Here is a 24,319-nt window from a genome sequence, read left to right on the forward strand (position 1 = left end):
GCGATAATGGGTTAAGGTTCATATATGCGCAATTGGTCATTATCTCCATTCATAGATCCTTTGGAGTCTTCCTACCATTCCTGGCGCAGTGCATGGTGCAGCCACTGCTCTTCTATGGCATGTGCTACCATCGGTGGTACTTGGGTTGCTTGGGTTAGGGTGCGACCCGCAGGTTGCTCTTCCCAAACAGCTTCTTACGATTAAATGAGCTGCCGCCTGACACGGTGGGCAACCTGCCCAGGTTTCCCACCGCCGCGTGGGCAGGTGAGCACCCTGCCGCAAAACCGGCTTCAGACAAACAGACAGACAAGCAAACAACGGCTAAATGTGGGGGAATGGGCACTACAAGTGCTAGCGCACTAAAAATACATTATTGTGGATAACATCGACAGCGGAAAAACTACTTGAAAACAAAAGTGCGCCTGTTACTCATACTCGGGGGAAAATCATTGGTGGAAAATAGAGAAAATCAACTTCATGTCGCTGCACTGCACGGCATTGGTGAGAATGGGAATGTGTTGGATGAGAGGAGGACATGGACTTTTCGTTCAAATATTGTCGTGTTATGATTCGTGCTGTTTTTTTTTTTTCTCCAACATGCGGCTTTCCAGGCGCTCAAAACTTTCTTTTTTTTTTTGCGCTGCCCTCCGTGTATGCATGCAGAAAACAAAGTAACAACTACGCGGGATGGCTGTTATGCAAAACTCGCAAAAGCACTGCGTGTATGTGTATTTCCGTTCTTTTTTTTTCTTAGCAGCCACTTACGAGAGCCTGAGTGACAAGAAGGTCAGTGCACTAAGCCCACGACGCATGCTCATACTTCAATATGTAGCGATTTAGAAAAAACAGCTCAGGATTCGTCTTCACAGGCACGTAAAAGAACGTATGCCGCAACACTGGGCGCTTTAATCGATAGAGAGAGAGAGAGATGTCAAACAGTTAATGAAATCCCTCCGCGCCTGAATAACCCGTTGACAATCGCAGCGATAGCCATATTTCGGACGTGGACCACAATTGCGAAGGCCATTAGTAGAGGAGTACTAGCGCGAAGTGCCCAGTGGCCGAAGGTACTTATTGTGAAACGCGCCGCAATGGGGAGCACCGTATCAATTAGCGTCAGTCGGATCGGGACATCTCGAAAGCTAACACGGCGACGGGGGAAACGTTCCCGCCACCCGCGTCGCATACAGGCCGAGATGGGCAGGCGCGCAACAGGCCAGAACCCGCTGCCCACCCGCGCGCGGCTACTCGGCGCGCAGTTCGCGCACCGTAACCAGGCAACCGGGCAATCGGCCAGAGTCCAACATCCGCGCGAGGAAGAAGAATCGAATGCCGCAGAAGCAGTGGTTGCCTGTCTGTGACATAATAATCGCTTATTCCGGCCAGAAATCCCCACCCGAGCCGGCCAAAGGGCCCGAAACGCATCTGGGGTCCAGAACAGCCCTCTCGCGAGCCCCTTCGCACTGAAATTCAACGCGAAAGCGTCCGCCGCATTCGTACGGTTCGTATACGCGCTCTGCCCGTGGTCGGCGCCAGAGTGCATGGCGGCGTGCGCTGCGCCGCCGCGTGCTTCGTCACCGGCAGCTGCTCTCTGGAGACGCAGATGGCTGCCGAGCCCCGCGGGGGTGCTAAGCCTCGGCTACGAGGCGGCGCGAGCCAGGCCGCGGCTACGCGTCTCCGGGGCAACCGAGGCTCGGTCCCGACAGCTCGCGCCGCGGAGGCCCGCCTTGCTTGTTCGTTCGCTCTTGTCGTTCCCCATCTCTCCTTTCATTACAGCGCGTTAGGACTCCACCGGGAAGTCCTTCCGACAGACGGACGTATTCATCTGTTCAACTTTTTTTTTTGTTTCTTTCGCAGCTCGAGATTCTACTTGCCTCTTTTTGCGCCCCACGGCCTGCGCTCGTCGTGGCAAGTGGATTCTACACCGATCCAGGTTCTGAGAGGTCAAATAGGGACGCTCCCTCTTTTATCATGAGCCCAGGTTTGGGACTGATGACCACTTTAGCAAGGCACCGTGTGCTACGGCAAGAAGCCTGTCCGTGCAGCAGGTGCGCATTGGTGCCCGCTGCTGCTCGAAGATTGACAGTGTAATGAAACTCGAGTGTGTACTGGAAAACACCCTGAAATTAGGTGCGTCTCTATGCTAGATTTCTGTGGCATAGGACTTTTTTTTTTTTTTTGAAGAGGCTTTTCGTTGCGTACAACTGGGGACAAAAGTTTCAGAGACGTGACATCTAGTAAAACCGTTTATTGTAGCTACCCCTCGCTACCCAGTCGCCTGATATTGTGAAGAGAGGAGGGAGCACTTAGTCCTTTAATGTCTTCATACAATATCAGGCGACTGGGTAGCGAGATGGAGCTACAATAAACGTTTTTCATGGAACTCGCGTCCCTGAAACTTTTGTCCTCAGTAATACATTTCCGCTCACGCGGGCGTTCGATCCCTAAAGCATTCCCGTATGCGTACAGAAAGTGCTCTCGGTCAGAGCATGCAAAATTCCGAGTACTGAAAAGTTCCGATAACGAACGGTCAGGCCTCCTTTCAGTCTAGATGACAAAGCAGCTTCTCATTGCTTCCTAGGTAAATTTAATAAGTTAAACATGATTTAACCCTTTTGTGACTTAGTGCTTCTGGGCGATTTTATTTTACATTGGTGAATGCTAATAGCCCCATACGATATAGTACTATGGGCGCTGAAGGAATTGGTAACAAATCAATAAATAAATCGCTCTGCTCTGCACTCAAAAACTGAAAAACCTACACTTATAAATAGCTCCAGTGGGTACCGTTCCCCAAAACAATTGGAGGGACATTTAAGGTCCGCCATAAGGGTATGACGCGACAGCTTTAATGGGTTAATGCACATATATGCGGAATGGGTCATTCTCTATTTAACACTCATAGATCCCTGGGAGTCCTCACACGACTCCAGGCGCTGTGGAGCAGCGGTCAAACAATGCGCCACTGCCCTGCGATGGCAGCTGCTGCAACATGTGGGGCTTGTGCGACCCAGGTTCCAGATCAGTAATTTACCCCCCACGGTAGTCGGTTCGCTCACAATCCGGTGGCCAGGTTGTGATGACGCCGCAAGGTCACGTGACTTAGGTGGCCCATCGGCATCCTAGGTTGATCTCCGTGCACCAGCTACCAGAGCCATGCCCGTGATTTTTGGCTCACAACGCCGGCACCGGATTTTGTGGAGAACAGGGCTTTTAACTTTATCGCATAAAAAAAAATAGAGAAAGACGCCACAACTCCATGACGGTCGACGTCAAGCACATGCAACCATCACAGCAGAGACATGTATGACGATATACACGGACGCCACACGGTCTAATACGGGGTCATACGCGTGGGCAATACTTGCACCCGGACACACAGCACCGATCACCCACACAGCTTGGCCTTTTCCCAGTCCTCCCAACATAACCACCGTAAATGCCATACAAGAAGCATCTCTTCTCACTAAACACCAGACCACCAACATCAACCTCTATAACGACCCCAGAAAAGCCGTCCGCAGTATACAACGCCGACTACTGGAAACCCACCTGCATGCCATTCTAGAAGCATCCAGTAACAGGATTCCGAACATCACAGATCACCCTTCGTTGGATCCCTGGTCATGCTGGGACAGAGGGAAATGGGTTGGCTCATCAACGGGCCCACGAAGTTAATATCCGGGCGCCCTCGATGCCCTGGCCAAATACAATGTCAGCGGAAGATGCCGTAACATACAATGAGCAAATATCCAAAGACTACCAGAACCCCAGAGAAAACCGCACAATTCTACCCCATCCTCACCCTTCACTCAACACAGAACAAGCACACGTCCTTCGCAAAGTTCGAACTGACACTGTCCTCAGCCTGCAACTTCGGATGGCGTGACACTGCTCACTGTCCGAACTGTCCTCGGACGAAGGCAGACACATAACACTGTACTCATGTAGCACTGCCATTACATCTCCTTATCTCCCGTACCCTCCCCCTCCTTCCAGGACTGCTCCGCTTCACTCGGGCTCGGCGGATATCTACGCTGCTTAGCGGAGCAAGCGCTCTTTTTCACTGGGCCTTAGTGCTGGCCTTGAATAAAGTTTTTCCTGCTCCTCGTCACATCCTGTCTGCGGTTACGCCGCAGAGAGAGAAGTATAACACTAGCAGCGTACGTGCGGTTGCAGGCGCCGACTCACTTAGCGAGTACCAGGCGTTCCTTGGGAGGACCTTAACCCACATCACAGCCCTCTACTTTCTTTTAAAGATATTACTGAGCCCTATCGTGCCGAACACCGGCGCTATCCGGTTCCCATGAAGGGACTGGGTAAAGCTGGCGAACCAACTCTCCTTAGGCTCTTTAGAAACACCCTGCTGTGCCCGGCGGCTCTCAAGCACTTTGATTCTTCTTTTGACGGCCGCTGCTCAATCTGTGGGTCAGATGGCCGACACCTTTCGCATGGTTTGGGCATGCAGGCAAATTCCTACTCTGCCCCCCATCACCCCTTCCCCTACCCGAGAGGACTGGGAGGCGGCTCTGCTCGGCTGCCAGGAACTATCGGCCCAACAGGCCTTGGTTCGGCGGACCAGCGCAGCGGTCAGGACCAACGGGGTCCCGGAATGAGGGACTCCGCCTTGTATTGTTAACGGCGGGACCCACTATAGACCTCTCCCCGAGCACCTCTCTGTATATATAGCTAAATAGATTCTTTTCGCCACCACCACCCCTTTTTTTGCCGTGAAAGCGGAGCGCGCGGAGGCCATTTCATGTGTGTGCCTCTTGTGAAAGCTGCGTTCGATTTTTGTTAGCGATGTTTTTTCGATATCACGCGCTGCTTACTGGACAGGGTGCGCAGGGGTATTGCACAGAAGCCTTGATCAATGACCAACGTGCTGCGGGTGCCTTCCACTGTCTCAACTCCTTACACACCGAAGCGTCCCTTCTACCATACGCGCGAACACCCAATCAAGCTGAGGCTATGACAGTGCTCCTAGCTAATACTAACGTCCTGGCTAATCCCCATCTTCACTGACTATGCTGGGAGTATCAACAGCCTCAGAATAATCGTTCAACGTTCGGCTGTTGATCAGGCCGTCATTCACGCCGAAGCCGAGCTCGCACAACGAGGCTCACCTGTGAAGCTGCGTTGAATTCCCGAGGGCCCCCTTATTCCGGGGCATTACGAGGCTCACCTTGCCGCCCAGTCCCATACCACAAGGCAGGCGAAGGGCGAAGGCCCTAAACCCCTGTACACGCTCTCTCCCAACTTCATGAAGTCCGGAAGAGCGAAATAAAGCGATGAGCCCGCCAGCGCAATGCCCCTTCCCCGTCTCTGCAATTCATCCCTCCTCCACCCAGAGACTCCAAGAAAGCCCAGTCTGCGGCCACCAGACGCCTCTAAACTCGCATTCTTTTCTCCTCACGCATTCAGCACGCCATCCAAACCCATTCCTCCAAACCTCCCTCCTCGTCCTCCTGCCCTTCCTGCAGGATCCCAGTCCACACCGAGCGCATCCTGCCGAGATGCCCACTACACGAACCCGGCCGACAGCAGCACTTGGCTCCATTCAAGCCAGCCTACAGTACTTTCGCCCAATGAGTAAAACGTCCCGCAGGCTCAAAAGTCTCTCGAAAACTGATCTAGGCACTTTAGGTCAAGCCACCTCCGGACCACGCTCGTAATGTTTACATCTCCCTTTCGGCCTGGATCTTGCAAGACCGCCAGCTTCGGACACGACTCCGGTTCTGGCTGCACAGTGACCAAAACCTTAATCAGATCCCTATCCCTTGCCGCTGTCCCTGATCCCACGGCTGTTTGAAGCAGAAGAGCCAGGAGCCAGCCGAGCCCGCCAAATTCGTAAGGCGGCGCGTTGGCGGCAGCGCAAGTCCTGTCCGCATGTGTTCTTCTTGTCCTCGTCCAGGCGCCGCTTCATAAATTATGAAAAAAAAGCAGCTAGTTAAGGGAATCTTGAGCAGCGAGTGTTCGGGTTTTTCACGACAGCGTAAGGTATACCATACGGTGAACAAGTTGAGCGCCGTACGCTTTCATTGAAGCCGTTCAGCGTTGCAGAAGGCACAAACGGCAGACGTATAAATCTGAGAGGTACAAAAGAACGGACCGCGACCTTAGGCTCAACCTTGGTAGCCCACCGCTCAATCGCCAAGGTGCCGGACAATGACAGACCGCTGCGACACGCCGTTTCAAGAATTCGGTCCCTAATTTGCATCCGCAGAATGCATATTCTAAAGCTTTGCCAAAAGCACTGAGGAGGGCAACGTGTTCCTGACAGAGCTGGAATGGGTGCCACACGACCCGGTATCACTCGAACCGGGGTCTTCATGCGGGTAACGCGAGCGTAGCACAGCCATCCATGACACCACGGTCACTCGCCACAAGGGCGGGGCGCGACCGTATGCCGCTCACTTGTTTAGGACAAGAGTAAGTGAAATGTGGTCTGACGGAATGCCGCGACACGTATACAGGCCAAATTAGTGTGAAAGGGGACGCCTGATTTTTACGCATCCAACAATTACTCCCAAGTTATGAGCGAAAAATAGACTTATTGTTTGCAAGAAAGTTTTCTTCTGACCGCCACGATGCATTTTCAGGTTCTATGCAGAAGTACACAAGAACCTGGGTTTTGAGTGTGAACCCCGCGCTGTCCTTAACGTTGCTAGTGCAGTTTAGGTCAAAAGGCTTCCGGCCACAGGGTGCGTCTCCAATCCGCATAGTGGATCACTGAAGGCACCTTAAAACACCAAAGGGCCTTGAAAGGCTCAGGTGTCCTCGCCTCACAGAAGTTTACAACTTGGCGGGTGCCTTGAATCCTGCCCCACAGGGCCGAAAAGCAACCCTTGAGGTCTGGATACTTTTGACAAGGGGCGAGCATGTATGAAGACTGCAGAAACCAAAGAAAAAAAATACTGGTTTATGGTTTATAGGGGCTTAACGTCACAAAGCGACTCCGGCTATGAGAGACGCCGTAGCGGAGGGCTCCGGAAATTTCGACCACCTGGGGTTCTTTAACGTGCACTGACATCTCACAGTACACGGGTCTCTATAATTTCGCCTCCATCGAAATTCGACAGCCGCGGCCGGGATCAAACCCGCGTCCTTCGGGTGCAGCAGCCGAGCTCCGTAACCACTCAGCCACCACGGCGGCAAAAAAAAAAAAAAATACTGGCGACGGCACCGTTTGCATGCGCTGCGACAAATGGCAAATCAGCAACGTGTCTGTCGTGATCTCGTTCTGCTCGCCGCGGCTTTTGATGCGGTTGGAAACGGTACAGCACGGAAGATGAACAATATTGCGACTTGAACTTTTTAAAATTATTTGTAGGCTAACGCTCACATAGGAAGCGCGCGCCAGTGTCATCGATAAAATGCATCAGTATCACAAGCGTCCCCCTCGTCTCGAAAATGGAGTTTCACCGTGGGATCGTGTCGCTGATTCACTCTCAGTCTTCTACTGCGCAGCCGCCAGAAACGTACACACAATCTTGTGCGCTGAACGCAGAAGTGCACGAGAAACCATTTCCTGGAGCGTTCGCAGCGTATACCCCCGTCACTACGCCGAAACAGCCGGATTGCGGAATCACTAAGTTGCGACGTGTTGGCTACGTTTGGAAGACGTGGTGGTTGTTACACCCGTACGACTTACTTCCCCTCCAACAGGAAAAGCGCTAGTACACGAGGAAGGTTCGAGCGATGGACGACCGCTGCGTCTCAGGACTGACACGAAAGCAAACAGGATATGCTAAATTAAAATGAAACATTTAACAAGCACACACACACACACGATATATATATATATATATATATATATATATATATATATATATATATATATATATATATATATATATATATATATATATATATATATATATATATATATATATATATATATATATATATATATATATATACACACACACGTACGAGAGCAGCAGATTGGACAGCCGTCGCCGTAGCTCAGTTGGTAGAGCACCGGACGCGGTATTCGGAGGTCGTGGGTTCGGATCTCACCGGCGGCATAGTTGTTTTTTTTTCTGTTGCTTTATAAGTAAATTTCTTTAAGCGATAGATTAATCTAAGTATTATTATCCCACTGATCAGCGCTACACATTAAAAAAAAAAAAACATTCCCCTATGCACCTCGCTTTCGGTGAATGTTGGCTTCTTTCATATGTTTGTGAAACGAGCCCATCATTTCAAATATATATATATATATATATATATATATATATATATATATATATATATATATATATATATATATATATATATATATATATATCAGGTGCTTCAGGGAAGGTAAAATAAGGTAACGAGAAGTAATTTGCGGTATAGTAATATGAGTGTTGGTGGACGTCAAATAACAGGCGAATCATCTTAACTAGCTAAGTGATTAACGAAATTCTAATAGTTACCAATTCTAATAGTTACCAATAGGCACCTGACTGCAATTAAAGATTTGTAGCCGATCGTTAGTAATAGCCATATTAGTTTTTAGAATTTCAAAAACGCCATTACTCTCGTCGCTGTGGCACGAAAAAATTAGGCTATTTCGACTAGTTACGACCGCTGGAGGGGTTGCTTTGGCTGCATACTTTTCGAAAGTGCATGTATTTTAGCACGATGTAGCCAGATTTTGTAGTGCCACAGCGGCGAGAGTAATGGCGTTTTCGATATTCTAAAGACTGTTTTGGCTATTAGTTACACGCAGTGACCGAACGCTCCGCGAGTTCTACCTTGAACGATTAATAACTGGACGCCCCACCCCAGTTGTAACCTACACAGTGCTGTGCGCGTGTGTGATTTAATTCCTCTTAAATGAACTAATCACGCGCACAACTTGGACACATTACTTATTGTGTAAATAGTTTGTACATATTACTTCTCCCCCTGTCCTCTATTCCTGTCCCCTCACCTCTTTCATTTCATTTCTCCATTCTGCCTGCTGTCCTTTATTTCCGCTGCCCCAGCTCAGGTGCTTCAGTATCGATGGCAGATGCCGGGGCTAGCAGAAATCTTTTCCTTCCTTTTTACTATTATTTTTAATAAAACCACTACCACCACCACCTATTATTAACGGCCGGCTACAAATCTCTAATTGCAATCAGGCGCCTATTGGTAATAGTTAAAAAGTTAACTATTAGAATTTCGTTAATCACTTAGCTAGTTAAGATGATTCTCCTGCTTTTTAACGCCCGCCAACGCTGGCATTACTATGCCGGAAAAAGCTTCTGTCTACCTCAAAATCCCTATTTTTAAACACGAGTGAACACCTTCCCTGAAACACCTATATATATTTCCCGAGCACCAGCCATCACCGCCAAATTTGGCGGCCTCCTGTGTCACCATATAGCCACTGAGTGCGCATTACGAGTTTTCTACGTCATGAAAACGCGATGTACGCCCTTGCTAATTCTCGCTGACCTCGTGGCGAGCCACTCGTCTCCCAGAGGCCCCGAACAAGCCCAACCGAGCAAAGCAAATCTGTAGAAAAAACAAAACAAAAACGGCGGAGCATTTTATTAGTGGCGACGTTCTGCAGGCTCGCGCCCCTGCCCGAGGAAATACAGCAACATACTATTTTCTTATCATTTACTTCAGAAGATACAATGCAGTCTAGTGCAGGATCAGATGATAAAAGATATACAACGACTGACGTAGCCTGGGTTCCTTTGCGATTCAGCATAGTGCACGTGACAAGACATGGGAGATAACTTATGACCCACGACAGTCCTGTTACGGCACTGCGTCAACACAGAGATAATTAATGCACACGGTATACAGTATATACTCCAGCGTATGAAGTAGAGATTACCTACAAGTACAGATTCTGTTCCCGTGCACAGTTCTCCTTGTGACGTGACGATGTTCGTGTAACTGCTTGTCAATTCGATTATAGGGCAACGTATTATCGCGATTTCGCTTCATAAAATGGGGACCATAGGCGCGCATTCGCCTGATGGGTCTTTTGTATGCTTGGTCAGTTCTCCGATAAATAAACAAAATCAACTCAGTGGACTGCCGCCATTACGCTTCACTGCATGCAGTATCTATTTTTGTGATCAATGAACCGGTGAGTGCGGGCCGAAAAAAAAATGCGCTAAATTTACACGAACAGAGGTGGGACTTACATTATACGACCGCTGAGATGTACAGTCGCGCTTAGTATGACCTGCAGCACGCGTCACCGTTTAAACTAAATTAATGCGCTCCGATAAGCCGCACCAAACAAAAGAGAAAACAGAAGGCAGCCTTCTTCCTCACTGTTTACTTTGCGCGAGCGCTACTTTGAGCCCAGTGCGGCGGCTCATTGGATGTGATTGTGGCGTCCGGCTGCTGAGCCCAAGGACACGGGATCAAATCCCCGCCGCGGCGGTCGCGTTTCGACGGAAGTGCATTCCAGAGCCCGTCACTACGGCGCCTCTTCATCCGTTCTCTCACTCCCTCCTCCATCCCTTCGGTTTTGTTTGGTTTGGTTTATCGGGATTTAACGTCCCAAAGCGACTGATCAGGCTATGAGAGCCGCCGTAGTGAAGGGCTCCGGAAGTTTCGACTACCTGGGGTTCTTTAACGTGCAGTGACATCGCACAGCACACGGGCCTCTAGAATTTCGCCTCCATCGAAATTCGATCACCGCGGCCGGGATAGAACCCGCGTCCTTCGGGTCAGCAGCCGAGCGCCATAATCACTGAACCACCGCGGCGGCTCCTCCATCCCTTCATACGGCATGGTTGAGGTGTCCACCGAAAGTGAAACAGCCAACGATCGTTTCCTTTGCTCGTATCGATTATTTTTATTTACTTGCAAGCGGATGAACAAGTTCTGTTTGAAAGTATATACTCACAAAAACAAGCAATGAGAAGGAAAGAAGACTGTCCAAAGAGAAACGGATGCCGGTTTAATATTGCTAAGCAAGAAATATTGTGCGAAAGCACAGTTTTTTGCAGGTGGACACCCCCGCCACGTACCTGGATGCGCGATTGATTCTTCCACTGACCCAGGGAGCCAGTTAATTGTGCGCGTCTTTAACTTTTTCCACCGTCAATGCCAATTTATCTAATGCACGCCGGCGGCCTATGCTCCAGTGCCGCGTTTCTGCTACAGTGCTGTCAGCGCAAACTAGTTTTGCTCTAGTGCCTTGTCTCTGCAACAGCGTTGTCAACGCCAACGCATGCAGCGCACACCTCAGTCACTACCTCCGCATAGCTCAAAGTGGGATTATTCGTTCCATAGCAGTATTAGTGGACGAACATGACGGTATGCAATGCACAGCGCGAGTGTGTGTTGCAGTCTAACACAAGGCGTGTTCGGCTGCGTCGATACCCTAGTGTTCTCGCGCAGTATCCAACGAAGCTGATCTGTTCGCGCTGCCGTGGGTTCGAATCCCAGTCGCGGATACTCATTTGATTCAATTTTATTTGCTCCTTTCATTTGGCCCAAACCCACAAACATCGTCAGACCTTGCTCGGGGTTTACCCATCGGAGAATAATACTTCCGCACTGAAAACCGCAAACGGTGCTTTCTGCCCCATTCTCAGAAGCTACAGTCGCCAAATCACGGCCCCCGCTTAGGTTGGACACGAACCTTTCAAACAAGCAGCCGCGCGGATGGAACGCAGCTGCGTGCCAACATTTGTCGAGGAGGAAAAGGACCTGGGGCACCGGCGACGTACCCTCGGTTGTGGTCCCCGAATATGCCAAAGCAAGGATTGCAATAAAGGAAAGGCGACGCGGGCGAGGGCGACTCTGGCACCGCGCTCGGAGGACACACAAAAGAAAACCGTAAGAATAAATACCAGAGGCGACCTTTACTACGAAACAGAGCCGCCTTTGCTGTTGACGTTAGTGCTGACTTGACTATTTACTGCACAACTGCTGGCGACCTACACCAAGGAAGAGAGGCGGGAACCCCACGGTGAGAAAGAGCGTGTTCGATTTTGTACAGACAACTGTCCGGAAAAGCAGGTTACCAGCGCGCCTGTACGCTCGCCGCGGCACCAGTTTCAGGTACCGAATATCCCGAGCATTAATGAATACGCAACCTCTCGTATACCACGTGAATATTTATCTCTTTTTTATTGCATTGTATTTGAATAAAATCACTTTTCAAGTCGCTTTCAATTGTGGCATGCACAAGCGAGGTTTCTCGCGTAAATAGGCACTACAGTGTCTATATTTAAACGCTACGGTTATCTTGCGTTAGATAAGAATACAGAATAATGCAGAGCGAGAAAAACGAGGGGGGGGGGGGGGGGTTCAGTTGCACAAATGGGCATGAAATAAAATGCAGATTTCCGCGGTGAGATCTGATGGTACTGAATGAAAAAAGAAACGCACTCGCTACTTGAATGCAAACGGTTCCAATGTGAAGTCCGCATCCCTTGAAATTTGCCACTCGCAGCTCGTTTTTAAGGCGGTCTCGTCGAAGCCAACATGCGTCCACCAATCGAGTCCGCAACGCGCCTCAGCGAACGGCAAGCAAACACACGGAGTTTACTCTGCGTGGGCCATTAGCACAGTGGTGCACCTATAGGCCCCGTGACCCTTCATGTATAATGTACATGATCCACTCGAAGACGCCGCGCTGCGCAAACAAGGACGTCCCCGACAATGGCAGCACCAAATTCAGTCACTGTGAGTGGCACCTATAAGTCATAATGTCATAGATGCGACATGACGTTATAATATATATATATATATATATATATATATATATATATATATATATATATATATATATATATATATATATATATATATATATATATATATATATTCGCTCTCTTTTAGGCGGCAATTAAAATTCCGGGTTTCCCATCGTTCAGGGGCGCTTTAGAAATGCCGAAAATACCGGATTTCCAATCCGCTCTTTAGCGCCGCCTGCACTGGCAGCTATCTTGCACGTGCGGCGAGCGGTTATCAGCACACGCGGTGCTTTACGACGGCTGAACAAGAGTTGGCCATCCTGGTATATTATAAGTTATCATCATGTTCTTTACGGCTAATTCATAAAATGATTACGACACTCAGGTGTGCAACACAATTACACGCTCTATCCGCATTCAAACTGAGCGCATGACAGTATAGTGGATAGGCCAGCGGGCGTCGCCTAATGTCGCATCCATTGGGTGGCTGCAACAGCGGACAGAGCACGTGCGACAAACAGAGCTGGTCGTCCACGCGTTTCGCTGAGGCTAGCGCCGCGTCATACCGCGATACGGTTGTCAGCCGCACCGACGGGAAAGAAGACATACGTGTGCTGGTTGGCTGCAAACAAGCTTAAAACCATCCAAGTCGGCGGGGGACGCAAATAACGGCTAACCCAACAACGGCGCCAGCACAGGCATTACCAATTGCAACATAGTCGATACGATATGAAGCCGTCCAGTGCCGTGTTCCATTGTGCGGATGCTAAAAACGCACGCTTGACACGGTGTGTCGTTAGACGCCTGGTCAAATGGACAGCATGCTCTTTCGCAACCTGAGTTTCCCTCGCCTCCGAGTAAGCTGCAACAGCAACAAGAACAGCACGAAATTTATTACGCAAAGTGCTGCGTAATGCGCGCTCAAGCGGTCGCTAGGGGAACAGTTGAAAGGCAGGAGCAATTCGTTCAAACTGCGCCCCCCCCCCCCCCTCGGTCCAAGAAAAAAAAAAGAAACTTAGTAGTGCTAATGCCACAGCAAAGCTTCGTTAAGCCCTGCAGCATAAGTGAATGCGAACGTATTTATGAGCAGCAATTAGGGCCCTTGCCATACTCGTAATAGCTCTAGCCTGTTCTACGCTGGGCCAGCATAGCCTCGTATAGCCGAGCAAAGGCTCGGCTCGTCAGCGTAATTCCAAATACATATCTCAAGTCTCGGAGTTCTCGTGAATGTAGACACGAAATATGACAGCCGTAGACCCAACAGTTCTTCTCTTGTGAGTTTTCTCCACGCTCTCGGCAATGATCTCTGCCCTACACAAAAATGCAGAAACGTTTTATGTCGTCTATTTGGTTAAATACATGCACGACAATATGCGTATTTAAATCAAAATTACAAGAAATTTCATGGAAAAGCATGAGAGACTTGGCAGCTATTCGGCCGTTGGGAGCAGAAATCCGGTTTAGACAAAACGACCAACTTAGGAGGCTGCTTTAACAGACAGCCAGAAACACTTTATTTCTGAAAGTGAGTTTTAGACCTTGTTGGGTCCCTGGGCCACTGCGCGGTTCCGCACTGCATCATGTTGGTCATGTAGGGACATGACCTCGGCAGCCCGAGTCACCGCAGCAAGCTGCGATGTCGGGTCTGCAGACGTGAGCAGGACCTCCCAGTCCTCCCATTTTGAGATGGCGTGCTGCCCCTGCGGGGGAGGTTCAGCAGGGCAGCCGAAAAGGATGTAGGAGAGTGTGGCGTGAGGGTCACCGCACACGGAGCATGGAGGGGATGTGCCACAATAGTGTGATAACAGCTGAGGGTATGACAGAGAGCGGGTCTGGAGGCGTCTGAAGAGGATCTGTTGGGAGTGCGTAAGAGAGGGGTGGGGGGGGTAAGTCCGACGGTCCAAACGTGGTATCTGCGTGAGCTCCGCAAAGGTGTGCGCCCGCTCCCTCGAGGATCCTGGATCGAGACTGCCCTGAGCCCGGCAAATCAAACCTCGGGCCAATTTATCGGCAGCCTCGTTTACAGGGTTCCCAGAGTTAGTGAGCCGGCACCCACTGGACCTCTACCCTGCGCGGTAAATTTTGGGTAGGAGTGTTCAACAAGTGCCAGGCAGGGGTGTGAATCCTGCCCCTGGAAAAGTTGGACAGAGCCGTTTTGGAGTCGCTGAAGATGTATTGGGCGTCAGCATATCCCTCGCCGCGTAGCTCGCGCTAATGCCCCCCATAATTATTACGGGGAAGCCCACGATGCCATTTGGGTAGACGCTGCATGTACAGCGCATGAAGCAGTAGCAGTTGTCTACAATCAGACCGTACCCCACCCCCTAACTCACCGTCTTCCCTCGGGCTCTACGCCCGAGGAGGCAGAGGAGACATCCATCGCGCTAGCCCTTGCACATGCTTAAAGCGCCCCACTTCTTCCACACGTCTTGAAAAGCTGACTGCGGGGGAGCACACTGATTACTCCGACTTCCAATGGCACTTAGGTTGCGAGAGTGATGCGTTTTTTGTATTTTTTTTATGCGAGGCATTACTAGGCTATGTGGACAGGGATCGTGTCGCAAAACATGTCCGCAGCAGTTGTGAGGAACTCAGAAGAGAGAGCGCCAAACGAATGGTTGTGATCGATAGAGGACGACGCGAGGTTGATGTCGCAAAAAGAATTTTCAAAATCGGATGAGCAGTTAAATAATTAGAGCCAAAAATGTCAAAAAAGTGGGCAAGGCCACAGCAAAAGTGGCGCGAAATTTGAAAACGCCGGAAGTAGGCGGAGCTACAGTGTAGAGCCAAATTTGAAAAACCGGAAATGTGGACAGAGCCAAAGCGTGGGGCCAAGTCTGAAAACTCGAAATGAGCAATCATGTGACCAGTGATAAGTGATCCATACGTAACCAGAGTAAGTAATTCATGATCGATAAGGTATCGATAATAACCAAAGAGGAGCAAAGAGAGTCGACGAGTGCCGAGGAGGCATCAATGCTTTCGCATTACTCCAATGCGGGTTGCCGCAGTGATCTCTAACGTTTTTTTTTTTTTAAGAATTCCATGAAAGACAAACGTGCATTATAAATTATAATTCTCTACGCAGGGCCTGACGATAATAGTGCAACGATTCTACTGCGTCTATTAGTTTCTAAGAAAAAAACGGCAATTTTCCGAAACTGCGTGACAGCAGGATGCATCGTTAAAACAAAGCAGATAACAGCAATAGCGAGCGATGTACTGCGGCTGCCACTACCGCATACGCTGCTATTTCAACATATAGCTGTTTTGTTTTTGTTTTTTGCCAGTGCAACTGAATTCTTAGCCAACGCTGCAGGTCGAGGAGCAATTATAAAAGGTGCAGAGGATCGGACTTAAGTGAAACTACATCGCCGAGGAAATGCGGATATCTCGTCCCCATATTGACAATTGTAGCTACAGCTTGTGCGGCGTCGCCCACGGAACTAACCGGGAACGAACCGCTTCCTTTCAATGCGCTCACGGTGAACCCAAGGAGGACGCGGCCTGCTGGACTCCCACGAAGTTCAATGTAACTGCGTCAAGAGTATGCCACACGCAACCGCTACGTGCAGCCGCAATGAAAGTTCCGCGGTTCCTAGTATGACTGTCGCTTAGCAGTCAATGTCGTTTTATAAATCAATTTCGACTACCGCCACAAGCTGAAAAAAAGCTAAGGACATCGACCAACGCTGCTGAGAAGGGGACCGAATTCTGTCCTTGATCGGCAGGTGTGATCGAAAGCGCCCTCGTTCGCTGACATTTGGCATTTCCCAAGAAGGGATGGGCGCAGAGTTGCAACATTCACTCCGTTAACGTTGTCGAATTTGTCGCCAAGGGGGCCTGGCTGAAAAGTCCACGAAAGGTTTGTCAGACTTGAAAATGTGAATTACAGCAGCCTCCTTCCAGCTTCTAGAGTGCGTTGTCCTCCTGGGCTTTACTTATGTGTGCAAGCCAAGGGTTCCGTCGGAAACTTCGCAGCACGTGGAGTACGTTCAGTGTTGCATAGTTTGATAGGAGGGCTACTTCCGTTCTGGCGTAAAAAATATATATGAGCGCTCGTATGCGACTAATCGTTGTCGGAAGATTTTCCAGGTTTCTGTATACCAATTTTCTTCAGCAACTATTTTTTCCAGAGCAGGCTTCTGGTATTCCGTTTGTTGTTCACGATTACCCAGAATACTGCGCATCCTCGGGGGGCGTATGAACGTTGCGGGAAAGGCCACCGCAGGACCACGAAGTGACGTCAGAGCGCGTATACGACGCCAGTCCTGGAGATCCGGAGTTAAGGTTTTCCGAGCATGCCACGCAAAAATTGTTCATTTCGCCCAGCGTCAACCTGCAGCAGTCGGCCGCCGACTCGACGGCAGGTAAGGGTTGAAAAGGAACGATTGGAAAATTAACACCATAGCTGCGTTTACATACATGCGAAAGCAGCGAACTTTCTGGCGTATCGCACTTAAGCAAACAGGGAAAATGCGCCAGGAGAGCGCGTCGTGCTAATCCACCAGGCAGGGGTAGATATAAAGGGCGAGTTGACTTCCGCCGTAAGCAGAAACTGGTTTCGAGATGCCTTGCTCCTCTCTGCAGCCGGATAACAAAGCAGACTGCGCTCATGATGGGGGCGGCTGGACCCTTCCATCATCGCGTGGACTTGGCGAGGGGCCACCGTCTTTCCAGACTTGTAGTGGTACATGTAAGCAGTGACGTGTCGGCTCCGCGAGATACGCTAATACTGCTGTCACACGGGCACTTTCGATCGCAGTCGAACTCGATGCAGATCCGGCGTTGCTACACGGCGAATTCAATCGCGATCCTGCTTAACTGCATGGAGCACGATCGAGGCGCCGCTGCGAGCCTCGTTCCCAGACTACGCGATAACTGAAAAAAAAGAGAGCTAAAACTAAAGAGTACTAAAGCTATACTCCAGCAGCGACAAAGGATGCCTGCTTATAATGCGAGCTTTCGGCAACGGCGCCGCCAGCGGGCGCTCCGGGCGACGAGCTGTGCTGCTGCCTGGCTGCCCTGGTCGTCGCTAGGTCTATAGCCTGTTTCGCATCAAAGCCGCAGCGGTCTGCGCTTCCGAAGTCGTCTGCGCTATAATAAAAAGCCTACTCTTCACACCGCTTTAATGTAAAGAGCATCACCTCGCAATAAAATAATAATATGGTCAATTTCCGACCACTTCGGCGGCAGCGGAGCTAGCGGGCGAGCCGGGCCCCAACGGCGGGCCAGAGACAGATGCGAGACGCGGCTGTGGCAAGAAATTTGCTCGTGTCAGAGTTGTTACTCCCACCAGCAACACAGTATTGGTCAGCGATCCTCACAAATGATACATTTTACACATTTCTTACCCAGGGGTTTATTATTTACGCCAAGAACAAATTTAGCTCATTTTTATGACGCCGGCAGACGGGATCCAGGCTGACCAGGCGGCCGGCAAGCTCGGCGTACTTCACGTTCGCACAAGAAAATACGAAACAGCCATACTACCAGAAAGGATGCCTCCTAGATTCGAGCAAGGACAAGCATGCCTGTGAAAGAGTGAAACTTCCGGCAACGACGCCGCCTGCGGGAACGCCGGGCGACGAACTACGCAGCTCCCTGCAGCTGCCCTGGTCGTCGCTAAGCCTAGCTGGTTTCGCACCGATACCGCAGCTGAGGGCGTTTCTGGACTGGCCAGCGCTCAAATAAAGGTGCTAACTCGGCACCCCTTTACTGTGAATCCGTCCCATAATAAAATATATGTTCGATTTCCGCGACGCCTTCAGTAACAGAGCTAGCACACGCCAGGCGAACCGCACCAGGCAGCAGCGCCAAAGTGGCAATGGGGTGAAATTTGCTTGTATCGCAGTCGTCACTTATACCAGCGACTCGGTATGGGCCAACGATCCTCAGAAATTAAGCATTTTCGACATTCATTTATCCCAGGGCTCGTTGTGAACGTTAACAAACTATTATGTAGCGCATTTTTCTGACGCCGGCATCCAGGCTGGCAGGCCCCCCAGGCCGGCCCCGGGGAAGAGCGCCCCCAAGACACCAGACGCTGGCGCTCTCCGCGCTTGCATTGGCTGCCGCTTCCCGTCGTTGCGTTTGCCGCGAGCGGCCCGTCGTTGACATCTAGCAGGTTTGACGTAGGCGACGAGCTGCGATCGGACGTTGCGACGCCGTTCGCAACGGCACGCCGCAGAAATCGCACTCTCTTTTGGCACATGTGTCCCCGCCGGCTATCGCAGCGTCAGGCCATCAGTGCAATGTGTAACCATGGCTGCAGCAGAAAGTAATTGGGTTGCTTTGTCTGCTCATGATTTGAAATTTTCACAAAAAGTTTTAAATAACGACTGTTATTTTTAATTTTTACAAACCAAACCAAATGATACAAATGGTAGTAGGCGCAGCGCCATCTCGTATGTAGCGATCTAACTAGTTGATCGGAATCGAGTGGATAGGTGTAGCAGCCGTCCATCTCGATCGCGCTTCAAACGTCAACCGCGATCGAGACCAATCGCGATCCGAAGTGCCCGTGTGACAGGGGTATAAAAAAACACGATGCGCCACTGTCATATTCATGTAAAAGCGGCTCATGGTGCCGCAGGAGAGTTCCGAAGATTCATTGCCAAGTTCGGTCTCCTTATCATGCGGTACTCTACGCCATGCACCGTCAAACGGTGCTTGGTTCACTAAACAAAGTTGTGAACTTTTCACCTAACTGCTACAGTTCACCACACAGTAATTAGCGAAGTATCTACATGGCAGCCCGAGGCTCTAACGCGACGTTACGAAACCGCTACTGGTGAACTGTGTGATCATGACTGCATGAACGAAAATGTCCTGCTGTGCGATAATGCAAGGCTGACAGCACAAAGCTTCAGTCGAAAGGCTAAAGGCTAGTTCACATGCGAGTGAAAACGATCGCGAAGCCTGCCGCCGCGGCGGCTCCAACTGCTGGAGCGGCGAGGTTCGGGCAAGGTGGAATTTCTTCGCGGTGGCAGCACAGCTTCTGAACCAATGACGGCCCGGCATTGTTTATTTCTTTCCTGCACGTAGTGCCGACGAGATGTCACGCGAGCTCTTTAACGAATTTCTAATCAGTGAGGTCCCAAAGCGGCCACTGCTGTGGGACTAATAATGCTCATATATTACGATTTACGGTGTTTGCAGACCGTCAAAACCGGTTGCAAGCGCATATTTATGCCTGCAACATTGGTTTTCGCAGCGTTGGCAAACGCGCAGGGGCGACGCATGTGAAATGAAATCGAGCGAAAAGCTTCGCAGCGCAGCGCCGCTGTTCGCTGTTGCGATTCGACTTCCATCCCACCGCTGACCACCAGTTGCTATACGGCTCGCCGTGCTATAGGAGAGCGTTTCACCAATCATTGTGTACAGGAACATCGCTGCTGTGCCGATTCAGGAAGGAACGTGGGCCAGTGACGGGGAGAAGGAGAAGCAGGGAAAAACTGTATTCGCACTGAAGGGTTACAGTCAAAGACAAACAAATTAAAAGCTGAGACGACGGATCGGGGAATCGCTCCTGGATGAACGTGTCGAGACGCTTTTAATAGCCTCTCCCGTCGTCTTCCCGCCTTTTTCGTCCAATCACAGGGACTTGGTCTTGGGCGCCGCCTTTGGGTGGAGTCAACGACGCTCAATGGCTCACTTCCCCAGCGCGCCGAGGTCCGGTATTCATTTACGGCGGTCCTTTTCCATCGTCTTCCCCGGCTGACGAGTCACTGGGATAAATCTCGCGACAGTGTCCTCTCCTCATTTTTCCCCCGGAGAGACCTAGCCGTCCGGGCCGGAACCACTCGCGGGCAGTGTGCCCCCACGGCGGGCGCAAGATGTCGGGCGTGGCAGCGCACGTGAGCGCGTGCTCTCTGCTCGCGCGGTGCTGGTCAATAGGCGCCGCCGACGGCGCGGATGGGTCGCGGGCCCCGGCTATTTCAGGACAGCATCGATCTCGGGACTCCTTCCGTCCGGGGCCCCTCCCCGGTGCCGCCCGCGTCACCCACTGACGTCACGCGTCGCGTAGCAGCTTATTACCCAATCTGCTCAACCATGCAGTAGCTGGCCCGAGCATGCAAATAACACCGCCGGCTGTGTTTGCTCCGCCGCCGCGACTTTTACCTTCCTCGGAGGCGGCGGGGCCGCGTCACCGGCCTGTCACGCTCGACGGAGAAGGCGTGCGGTCACAGGAACAGTTCGGCATGAGCAGGCCGTCTGGTCCCAGTGACCTGGCCCCGTTGGTGCGCGCCGGCGGCGAGACAACCCGCGGCACCGCTGGCGACACGCGCCGGATGCCGGGGAAGGGGATCAGTCAGAGCCCCTTCCCAGTGAGTGGGGAAACTGCCCGCACGTGATGCGGCGAACCGCGTACGACAATGAACACGACGGCATCCTCAGCGTGAATCCAAAGCGCGAAGCCGAAGAACTCGCGCTTTCAAACGCGGACAAGAAAACAATATAGGAGAAATCATTTCCAAACTACTCGCGTACGTTTCAGAGCCACGCAAATACTGAACAGCGACGTTGTCGCGGATGGCTCTCTGTAAAAAAGGCTTCCTTTCCTCGTGAGCATGTAATACGTCGCCACAGGCAAGTTGGCGGGGGGTTTAACGTCTTGAAGCTGCACGTGGGTTATGTGGAGGAACGCCGTAGAGTTGAGGGCGGCTCCTGTTGAATTTCGACCGCCCGGGGTTCTTAACCTGCACTACAGTCGCACAACGCACGGGCGTCTGCTGCACGCATTTCACCTCCATCGAAATGTGGCCGTTGCCGCCAGGATTCGATATCTCGCGACCTTGGGATCAGCAGCCGAAGGCGGCAGAATTCGCTGCCGTTGTTCTGCTGCGCAGCATTAATAACGGTACATTGCTGGCGCCTACATTCTGGCTCGGCGCTGGCTGATGACGTCGCTGCTTTCGAGGTAGCTGTGGCTCCACGTGATCTCAACATCGGGTTGTCCTATTATGGCCGCGAGCAGCCGTGAGGCAGTTAACGGCATCAGCGAGAGATAAGACAACTGGAATCCACGAGGCGTATTACGTGGCCAGTTGACAGCTTGGCTTGCGTGACGGAGAAAACCGCTGACGCGTGGTTTTGTAACCGGAGTTGGTTCTGCTTTCTCACTCCCAGAAAGAAGTCAGCATGTAAGCGTCACTGAATGGAACAAAAATGAGCAGCCTTAAAGTTGAAAGTTTCAAGAAACATCGACTAAAAAAATCGAAAAAAGGAACACACAGCCACATAGAGCCAATGGTGCAAAGTAGCGCCCAACTATTATCACCACACTGCATTCGAGGCACGCTTTTCTTCTGATAACTCTCCTCGTTCGTATTTCGCACTGACACTGAGCGGAAAGCCAACAGTAGGCACCCCCCCACCAAGGAAAGGAAAAGATACCTAAAATCGCTGGTGTTTAAAAACCGTTTTACAGACTAGAAAGACATAGCGTTTCTCTATCGCTACGTTCTGCCTAAACAAGTACCCGCTAAGAGAACAAATGGGTCACTCAGCTGTTCGCTGCGAATCAAACAGCACCAAAAAACTGGTCGAAACAATCTCTTCCTCCGTGTGAACGCTACGCAAAAATAAACTGGGGCTGCAAAAATTTACGAACCGCGGAATCCGTGGAGTGAACTCATGTCCCGTGCAACCCGGGCACGTGGAGCGCACAAGTAGCACCCAGCACTTGTACGTGCGACCAACGCAAGTGTACAGCAGCAGCCTTCGCACCCAAGCCCGTCAGCAGAATCGTCTCGTTAATTTCCCCGACAACTCCCGCGTTCCGCAAGCCTTTCCAGCCAACGGTATTCCATTCGTGACCACCTTTAGCGATGAGCGCGCACGTAGCGGCAAACGTATCGCAAGGTTCTTACAAATTATCTGTAGAGATACAGTTTACAATGTGTGCGGAGAGCAGCAGGCTTCCGAGACGCGCGCCTGCACACGCGAATGCGGGAGCTGTTTCAAATGTTCGGCACGTCGCATCCACGTTTAATCTGGATGCGCCAGCAGCACTCCAGAGGCGAGCCGCAAAGGTTTTTTTTTTTTCTCTCTCGTTCGACACTTCGCGGACGATAAAAAAGTGCTCCAACGAGACGACGGGCCCGCCCGACCGACCGCACGCGGGCTGAGCGATCGCATCGTCTGCGCGCTTTTCGAAAGGCAGCTCAAATCGTCCAGCGCCGCAGGGGGTTGCGGGCGCACCCGACGCTCCCGTGACGACTGTCGGGCGGAAGCGTGCCACAACTGTTGCTGCCGCGTGCCAGTCTCCGTGACGGCGCCAGTTACGTCGGCGCGTCGCGTTATGACAGCGCAGTAAAAAAAAAAAAGAAAGAAATAAAGCCGCAAAAGGCTTATCAGGCTGCATTCGCTTCATTTTTATTTCGTTTCTATCGAATTTTAAATTATCCTTGTATTAGACGTACCCAAGTATAGCACCGCAACTTCTTGTCCTGCAGGGAGCAGGTAGAACAACAGCACTTCCCGATTAGAAGTACGGAAGATTATGACCCTGCGAGCTCAGATGCAGCGAATGGGTTCAGGAATGGTTCATCATTGGCGCGATAGTGTTTAAAGAAAACGAAACAAAAAGATTGGCTGTGGATTTGCTCAGCTGATCCAGGATATGCAAAGCGAAAGCTGTCGGCGTTTATTGTGTTCATTGGTGTTGGTGTTGACAACGTTTCTAGACTCCGATGATATTGAGGAGAGGGGCGCATAACTGGCTCTCTGGGTCAGTGGACGCCTCAATCGCGCTTTGAGGTACGTGGCGGTGTTGAGAGAGATGTGAGCTTCATGCATTAGCGCTGAGAACGTTGTCGCAGACACGCGGCACTGCAGCAACAGGCCGCAGCGTTCATTGGGTGACCAGCCTCTCACGGTCAACCATTAATTTAACTGCCACCTGCCAGGGTGGCAGTGTCGGCGCGCTGCCTACCCAGGGTGCGGAAAATTACGCCAAGCCGCGACTACTTGCCCCTATACACCACAGCTTTCGCCAGGTTCAGCATAAGTTAAACCGCAATTATTTTTTTTTATCCAGCTGAGGCTCGGCTAGATCACATGGTCTGGCAGCAGCCGCGCCGTGGCTGTGGAACCCCGGCGCAGCGACGGCGAAGGCTCGGCTCAGAGAAGTCACGTGATGCGTTGCTATGACAGCGGCGCCGCGTCACGTCTTTGTGACGTCACGTTTCTGGGAGCCGAGTTTGCTACGGTAAAGCTTTCGCTTTAAAACGCACTGGAGCACGCCCTAAAGTGCCTAGACGCGAACAATTAAATTGCATTGCAAACAGATTGGAGCTTGATTCAGGAAATACCGTGACGTTTTCAGCTGGGACTACATCACCTCTAAGTTTGGTTTGGTTCGGTTTATGGCGGTGTAACGTCCCAAAGCGACTCAGGCTACGAGAGACGCCGTAGTGAAGGGCTCCGGAAACTTCGACCACCTGGAGTTTTTTGACGTGCAGTGACATCGCACAGTACACGGGCATCTAGAATTTCACCTCCATCGAGATTCGACCGCCGCGGCCGGGATCGAACCCGCGTCTTTCGGGTCAGCAGTCGAGCGCCGTGACCACTGAGCCACCGCGGCGGCAGAAAAAAATACTGGCGACGGCACCGTTTGCATGTGCTGCGACAAATGCACAATTGCCCGCCAGCGG

The 24,319-nt window shown here is 51.1% G+C and overlaps 1 protein-coding gene and 1 non-coding gene across 7 annotated transcripts in view; one reads left to right on the top strand and one right to left on the bottom strand.

The window, feature by feature from the left end:
- LOC144113440 (LIM domain-binding protein 2-like) overlaps positions 1–24,319 on the bottom strand; it is a 302,492-nt gene that overhangs the window by 41,283 nt on the left and 236,890 nt on the right. The window lies entirely within an intron of this gene.
- TRNAP-CGG (transfer RNA proline (anticodon CGG)) lies at positions 7,958–8,030 on the top strand. Its single transcript has one exon. It is a non-coding gene; the product is annotated as a tRNA-Pro (tRNA).

The sequence above is a fragment of the Amblyomma americanum genome, chromosome 1, assembly GCF_052857255.1.
Source record: "Amblyomma americanum isolate KBUSLIRL-KWMA chromosome 1, ASM5285725v1, whole genome shotgun sequence".
NCBI lineage: Eukaryota > Metazoa > Arthropoda > Arachnida > Ixodida > Ixodidae > Amblyomma > Amblyomma americanum.